Raw genomic sequence first — 9,451 nt, 5'->3', positions numbered from 1 at the left:
TAGAATACCAGAAAAAAGCTTATTTTTATTACAACTTAAGGGTGAACAAAAGATTCTTTAAGTAATGAGACTTGGTTATCGGGAAAGTTGAAGAATCTGGAGTAGGACATAAAGGAAACCTAGCCACAAATTGGGAAGGGCCGTACATAGTCAAAAGCATCCAAGGACGAGGATCCTATAAGTTAGAGACAGTAGAAGGAGAAGAAGTGCCAAGAACTTGGCATGCACAGAATTTGAAGACTTACTACATATAGTTCTCTTATTGAGGGTATGAAGCTACTAAAATTATTAAATAATAATAAGGTTCAGAGAAATCATGAGCTTTGGCTCCTTAGGATTCATATTCCAGCTCCTTAAGATTCATATTCCAATTTGTTAGAATTTATATTCCAGTTTATTATGATTTTTATTCCTGTTTATAAGGATTCTATTTCTATTATGTAAGGGTCAGACCCATTTAAGAGGTTTTGAAATACCAAGTTAATATTGTTAAGTTAAGTTTCCTATATTAACTTAAAAGGTCGTAAAAATCAACAAATGTAAATTTAAATCAAGAAATACAAGAAGTTTTTTTTAAGTATTTCAAATAATTCTTTATAATAAAGGAAGAGAACAAGAAATTTAAGTAGCTGCTTTGGAAGCGCATGCTCCTCAGACTCCTCTTCTGAGCCGCTCTTAGAACTTCCTTCTGATTCGCTATCGAAACTTCCCTTTGAGGTTTCCTCGGAAGTTTCCTCGGAAGTTTCCTCGGTTGGCCCATCAGATGTTTCCTCGATATCTTCTCAGAAACCTCTTGTGAGTTTTTCTTCAGAGGATCTTTAGTTCTAGACTTTTTGCTCGCAGGCTCAGCTTCTTCTTCAGAAGAAGACACCTCCTTGCTAGAGCTTGAATCAACTTCTTTTTTCTTCTTGCCTTTATCCACCGCAGGCTCTCTAGACCCGGAAGCCCTTGTATCAGGAAAAGGTGCATGATGGTCTTCTTCTTGAATACTCGGCTTGAATGGCTTCGACGATAGCGTCCAATCCTTCTTTATAACTAGCTGGATGAGAAAGGGTGTCATGCTCCTCCATCAAGCTCTTAAACTCCGGGGTGTCCATCCAAGCATCGAACCACTTTTCTCTTTCATCGTTCAAAATAAAAATTCTGGCTTGGACGGTCTCCAAGTCGAAAGTGGAGGCCGACTGTGCTTGAAGGACTTTGATTTATTCTTTAGCCTCCTCCATCTCCTTGCCGATGTCTTCATAAGACACCTTCCAAGCCTTGGCCTGGTATAACATACCTTGAAAATGTACTTTGGCCTGCAAAAATATGTACCAAATCTAAGGAAAAAAGTTTCAAAGGAGAAGTTGTGCAAAGGATTTCAGGGTAAGAAATTACCGTGGCTAAAGCCTGAGCCCAAGCAGCTCGTTTGCTTTTAAGTCCTGTTGAAGGAAAAAATCCTTGTAATCAAAAGGATAAATAGAATGAAGCAACCAGACCTTGGCCAACTTAGTATTCCCAATAATGGAGTCTTTTCCCCTTATACCCCATGCGGGTTGGAAAAAAGCCCCATGCTTTTGCTTGACCCTTAAAGGCTGGCTGGGGCCTTCTTCATCTCCTTTTGCACCCACCTGAGTCAAGAACTCAGGAAAGCGATCCCCCAGGCGAGGATCCTTGAAAACCTTTATAGCCCTCTTCATTCTTCTGGTTTTTAGTTTCTTGGGCTTTATTACTTCCACAATTATTTTAGCCACTGCGTAGAAAAAGTAAGGAACAATTAAAGCAAGAAAATGCAGTTAAACTAAGTACTTAATAATCAATCAAGGTTGAAAACTATCTTTCATTGAAATTGGAGAAAGTACACGCTCAACTAGGACAGTTTCTATCATAAGGTCCCAAGAGTAGGACGTCCCGTTATCCCTGGTGAGAATGTCAAAAGCCGTTGTCTCTTCCGCGGATAAAGAAATGTCATTGGGGTTCCCGGCGACCACTTGGCCAAAGGACGAGCGTAACATGGTTCCCTCGTCTCCTCCCTCCTCCCTCAGAGTAGACAAATTCCTTCTTCCATTTCAGGTTTTTGTCTAGAATGGACTTCCCATTGACAATATGGGGGATAATGGGGCGTTGGTTTAAAGAAATCCAACCTGGATTTCTGTTGGGACTATTTTTAAACTGAATTTTTTTCACATAAACAACTATTGATGTAGACAAATCATTTTTAGCACATTGCGATAAAAAGCAAAGAATTAACCTCCAAGTATTGGGAGGAAGCTGGCATGGACTAATTTGAACATCAACAAGTAAATTAGGGATGAAAGGGTGAAAGGGGAACCTGACACCAGCTCTACTCGTGTCCCTAAAGACGCAAAGCGCGTCCTTCTTCCAGTGGCATGCCCTATGCACGACACTAGCTAAGACCAATTTGTAAGGCTTCTCGATCTTGTAAATGAAATTCATCTTCTCCAACTCCTTCAAGTTATAAAAAGTGTTGACACGGTCAAACATATTCAAATGAGCATCAGACGGGTACTCATTTCCCCTAGTATTGATCAAATCGATCAAGGAGGAGTACCTCGAACGAATGGGAAATTCATTGGATTTCTTGGCCACGTTCATATTTGCTAATCGAAGAGCTTTCTTATCATCCATCTGAAAAATACAAGAAATGCAAAAAATATGAAGATATGCATACAGAAAATGCAGAAAATATGAAGATATGTATACAAAAAATACAAAAAATGCAGAAAATATGAAGATATACATACGAGAAATACAAGAAAATATGAGTACATGCATGTAAAGTGCAGAAACTATAAATATATGAAGAAAGTACCTGGAAAAAGTTTGAAGGTTTGGAGATCTTTAACCGGAAAACTTAAGATCTTTGACCGAAAAACTGGATATCTGATCGCCGAAAATCGCCTCGAAGACTAAAGAGAAGAAAGAAATTTGAGAAGATTAAAAAATGAGAAAGTGATGAGAGGATCTAATTCTACTCACTTTTTTATATAGGCAATATTTGGAAGAGGAACCATTTCTGGCTCAAAAGTGTGGCCCCAAAATAAAAATCCTATCATCCATAACATTCTATAAAATTCAGCAAAAATTTCAAAAAATCTCAAAAAAAATCGAAGAAATTCTTTGAATATAATCTAATACAATATTGGGCCTAGTACAAAGCCCAAATCCAAATAGGAACTAGAAAAGGGCTGGCCCAGATCCAATTAGGATTTGGAAAAAGGTTAAGCCCAAATCAAATTATGAATTGGAAAAGGGCTGGCCCAAATCCAATTAGGATTTGGAAAATGGCCAAGCCCAAATCCAATTAAGATTTGGAAATGGGCCACGTTCAAATCAAATTATGATGGGCGAAGCCCAATCACAGTAAGTGACCAATATTTTGAGTAGAAACCGAGTTGAAATCTATGTCATGAGTCCTAGTCGAGATCAATCGACTAAAGACATGAAAGTGACCAATATTTTGACTAGAAACCTAGTCGAAATCTAGGTCGTGAGTCCTAATCGAGATCAATTGACTAGAGACATGAAAGTGACCAATATTTCGACGAGAAACCTAGTCAAAATCTAGGTTGTGAGTCCTAGTCGAGATCAATCGACTAGAGACATGAAAGTGACCATAAGTTCGACCAGGATCCTATTCGAAATCCAGGTCATGAATCCTGGTCGAAAATCTTCGACTATGTCGTAAAAGTAGACCAAAATTTTTACTAGGATCCTAGTCAAAATCCAGGTCATGAATTCTGGTCGAAAACCTTCGACTAAGATGTAAAAGCAGACCAAAATTTTGACCAGGATCCTAGTCAAAATTCAGGTCGTGGATCCTGATCGAAAAATAGCAGAAAATTTGGAAAAAATCAGAAAAATGGGAAAATAGCAAAATATTCCAAGAAAATATTTTCTAGTTATATGCAATGGTAACCAGAACCTAAGAATAATTATATCCGGGGAGCTGAATAGATCACGAAGCTCAAATTTATTCCGCTAAAAGGACAAGGAACGGTCTCTCAAGAATTTTGACATTCTTAGAAGAAAATGTGATTCAAGTTGGGAAAACATAACTAGCCTCAAGAAAGGCAAAAATCGTTGTGAATGTGTAGATCACTCCACACTTTACGCTAAAACGATACCCTGCAAGGGCATACGGAAACTTAACTTCTACGAAATCTTATATGTTTTCCTAGAAGTTGGGGGCAAATGATAGGGGATAAAAATAATCCTAATTGCGTAATAAATAAGCGCATTAATTAGACATGATTTGGTCCAAAGATAAAACTCGATGATTAAGGCCAAAAAATTAATATAGCATTAATTGGGCTTCAAGGGCCCAAGGATAAAGAATTTATTATTAAATTTGTGGGTCACGAATCAGCCCAAATTATGATTAAGAAAATAAGTTCAAATCAGAATCAAACTCTCAAAAGAGTAGTTCTCAAGCCACATAGTCCTATAAGGAAGCAAATCCCTGCATTCTAGGACTCCAAAGTCCATTCTAAATCTGAGATTGCCCACCAAGTCTCCTAACCCTAATCTAATTCAAGACATCCCACGCCTATATAAGGGGCCTCACCCTACATATCAGAATTATATTTTTTGGCTTGATCCTTAGCATACAACAATGTACGTAAGCATCTTGTGAATGCAGATTGAGTCACGAAACACGAGAGTAGTCAAATGGAGTATTGAGCTTACGAACCCTAACATTAAATACACCTTGGTTTTTTTACCCATAACACCACTTAAGGAAAATACATATCCACTTATTGAATCATTCTAAGTAAAAAAATACAATTAGTCAAAAATACTAAAAATAATAATATCTATCATATTTATCTAATATTTTCCACATGTATTGAATTAATATGAACTAAAAATAAGTTAATTGGGAATCAAATATTAATATGACAAAAAAAAATATTTACATTGAAGAAAAAAAATAATGCTAACTAATTATTTACTTCATGAGATTCAGAGATATGAGTTTGAACATTTTGTGTACCATAAGAGTAAATTACGATGACGTATCGTGTATAAATACATATATAAATAAATATTTTAACGTAAGTTTAAAGCCTTAATAAAAGGGGTTTTATGCTCCATAAATATAATGGTAGCAACGTATCGGGTCGAATATCTGATAGATTGACATATTCAAACAAATAATTAAATATTTAGTAATAAATCAGTACTAATTATTTGACGTCTCTTAAATTCTCTAATAAAGTATAGGCTTTTTTGCTCCATAAATATGAAACTAGGGGTGTGTTTGCTCCATTATTAACCACAAGCGTGCCTTTCATATATATAAGGGGTTCTCTCTAAATACCCAAATATATATTTTATTCTATAGCATATCTGGTAACTTTATTTTTGTTTTTTCGACAACTAAATCACAACATCATCGATTATATTAATAATATAAATAAATAATACTAGTTGATAACGCGTGTGAAGCATGAATCTGATATTAAAAATATTAAATTAATATTCGCAGAGAATTGAAATTTATAACTCGTGCAAAATACATATCAAAATTAAAATATTTATATTAAATATTAAATTAGTACTTATAAAGAATTGAACTTGATGATAATATATAATAAATCAATTTTATTAAATTATATAATTTAAAGGAATTTATAAAATTTTACCGTATAGTTCTGTTCCTACACCTAACAGATGTTTTATTTTTTACATAAATCTAACAGGTTGAATTTGTCATGGATTCTTTTGTGAATTGAGTTGTATGATTATCTTATGAACCAATTTTTTTTTTTTTATATAATTTAATATTACCTGATATTACTTGATAGTTATTCTATAATTATCTTTTCAATATAGTTTAGTTAATATTACTAATTTATTGATAAAAATATTCACATTAAAAGTAAATAGATATATTTTACTTAATTTAATATTCTTTACTAAAATCTAAATAAAACTCATAAATTCGTTGTTGTTTAAAAATATTTTTTAACTTAAAAGTAAATCATCACTGGATTGGACACTAACAAACACAGTGGTTAAACCATTAATTTTCATTTTAAAGATAAATAAATATCAATAAAGTCACTTACCATTATTTAGTTATTGTTAAAAATTTGTTTTCTAATTTTAAAACAAAATCAACATTTTGATGCACACTAACTAATAAAAATTAAAGTCTAATTAGAATTGAAATTAATTCTTGTTAATAGTATTAGTAACAAAGTCTTGTTGAAAACCCGTATTAAGTACGAGCCCGAAATTAATGATATCAAGTTAGTATTTGCAGAGAATTGAAACTCATAACTCGTAACAACACTAATTGAAATTAAAATATTAATATCAAATATTAAATTAATATGTGTAACAAATTGAAACTGATGAGAATTTACAAAAAAATAAATGCTATTAAATTATGTAGTAATTAAAAGGAATTCCCCCTACGTAATTATGAAATTACATCTTATAGTTCTAGTTCTACAGATAGTTGTTATTTTACTTGTTATAGAAATTTAACAGGTTAGATTCATTAATAATAAGATTCTTTTATAAAACCATTTTTATTCTTATTATCTTATGAACCAAACATTTTTGTTATTTAAGATAATTTATTATTATTTAATATTACTTGACAATTTTTTTAATATACTTTATTTAATATTACTAAATTATTAATAAAAGTGGTATTTCAAATTAAAAGTAAATATATATTAGTTTACTTAATTTAATATTACTTAATAAAATCTAAATATAATTCATAAACTTGTTGATATTAAAAATTACTTTTTAACTTAAAAATAAATAGACGATGCGATGACCACTAACATATACAATCATAAACAATTAATTTTCAATTTAAAAGTTAATAAAGGTCAATAAAGTAATTTACTATTATTTTATTATTGTTAAAAAATATTATTTAAAATTAGGATGTAATAATATAAAATCTTAAAAATAGTTATATAATTATTAGTGAGTACTAAAATTTGATAATTTGGAACTTTTGATACTTTTGTGTTCCGATAAAATATAGTTCACTTATTTGTAAAGAGTTAGAGCATCTCCAATGAATTAAAATCCTTAACTAAAATTATATAAAATATTTGTTAGGATGAAAATACGCGCTAATTTTACACGCAAGTATACGCATTCACAAGTAATATATAATTCTTTCTAGTTCGTTCATACAGAGACTGGTTTAGATTAAATTCAATTAATACACTTATGCAACAATTGTATGGTTATTATTCAATGCTAAGATGATAACAAGTTGAGATTGTTTATAACTACGATTAACTAAGAGATTATACTAAATAACATGAACTAAGAGAATAAGAGGGTTGAATTACTTATACGAGACAAGCATGTGATTCTAACTTCTTTAAATACTTCATTCAAAGTCATTGTTTTTAACCTTAGCATGCAATTGTGATGACAACTAATCAGATAACACGAAACCAGTAAACGCCAACTTTCGTTGTACGAATACCCTACTACTAGACATCCACAAAAGGGGTAGAAGCTGAATAGACACCAATTATATTGAGACCCTATATGTCTATAGAATTTGACAACATAACGGTTTAATGCGCAAGTTATCTATTATGATTACATAGGATAAGTAAGATGGTTAAAATTATCTACGAATCATGCATAACAAATACATGAACCTATGGTAGCATGGCAAGTTCTAAACCCCTATATTCACTTTCGCTTCAATAGAGCTTAACACGCTATCTTATAAGTTCGCGATGCTCATAAGATGAATAAATACAACCAATACTAGGATATCATACAATCACCACACACTAAGATATCGAAATAAATTAACTATTAAAATCCATAAGTAAATACGCTAGAACCCCACGATAACGATCAGTTCATAACCGAACTCATCATCACCGTGGGTTCCGATGAAAGCATGGTATAATAAACTAGGTCTTTATAAAACTGATAATAAACAAGAGTACGATCACAAGAGTATAGGGTTCAACAAATAAGAAAACTAGCATCCAAGATTACAACTTAAACAAAGAATCACAAGAATAAATTAGATCATCTTCGCCTTCATTGAATTGTGCTATACAGTCTTTTTAGTCTTCTCCTTGCTCCTTGTTGTGTCTCTCTTGCGTATCACGTTCTTTAAATCGTCTTATTTAGCCTTTATATAACAGCCCATTTAGAATATAAATCCATAAAATCAATCTTCTACTTGAATCAGGAATCTTCAGAATCGACCTGGCGCAGCCGCACGCTATCCCAGCGCGGGCGCGCGCTAAAACAGCGCGGGCGCGCTAAGCTTCTGAAAAAATTCAGACTTCTAATTTAGTGGCTGGTCTTTGATGACGATCAACAAGAAATCATCTGAGGCACCTTCCTAACACCAACTTAGCACTAAAACAATGCTAAATCTCATCATTCCTTCATCTATACCTGAAATGCAAAACACTACAAAAATGTATCAAAAACACAAATAACTCGAGTACAAAACACCAGTTCAAGCCTTTATGAATTATTCTAAGTGGACATAAATGCCACTTAATAATATTCTATAAATAAATACTATAGAGGTTATGTAAAAATTTGTCAAACTCCAATGGTGCATTCTTCTTGGCAACCCCTCTAGATTTGCTATATTTGTCGAACAAGTCCTATAAAAAAATACACATCATCTTTGTTATAACGGAAGTAATAAATATAATAATAAACATAAAGAAAGAACACAAATAGGCAGAAGAGAAAATTTTTATTGATCTTGAAGAATACAGATTACAACATATGTTTAGGTTTATACCATAGAGAATTTATATAATACTCTCTAGGCGGTTACAGAAAAGCCCAGAAAAATAGGCACAAAAGAGATAACCCTCTAAAAAACAGATTCAAGGCATATTCTAACAAATACCCAACTTGACTTGAATTCTGGCACAAAAAATAGATGTACCAGATGCATCATAATAATGCCAGATGTACCGAAAAAACTCTTTTGCCTCATATTTTGTCCTAAAAAAGGCAATCAACAACTACGAATATTTAGCAAGTTCAAACCATGTTGAAACTTGCTTTTTGGAGCCTGCTTAGTGAGCATATCAGCTGGGTTATCAGCAGTACCCACTTATATCACTTTGATTCTCTTCTCACTTCTCATAAAATGATATCTTACATCTATGTGCTTAGTCCGTACAAGATGGACCTGATCATTGGCTAAACAGATTGCACCGAGACTGTCACAATACACTGTAGCCTGATCATGATATTGACCTAAATCACTGACCAAGCCTTTCAACAAGATTCCTTCTTTTGCGGTTTCTATCAATGCCATATACACTGTTTCTGTAGTAGACAAAGTCACTGTAGGTTATAGAGTAGCTTTTCAATTGACAATTGAACCACCTAGAGTGAAAGCATAACCAGTCATGGATCTTCTACTGTCAACATCTCCAGCATAATCAGAGTCTGAAAACCCTAT

Source organism: Apium graveolens, chromosome 11 (assembly GCF_009905375.1).
Source record: "Apium graveolens cultivar Ventura chromosome 11, ASM990537v1, whole genome shotgun sequence".
In the NCBI taxonomy this organism is placed as follows: Eukaryota; Viridiplantae; Streptophyta; class Magnoliopsida; order Apiales; family Apiaceae; genus Apium; species Apium graveolens.
The sequence above is the reverse complement of the archived record's forward strand: the minus strand, read 5'-3'. Positions refer to the sequence as shown.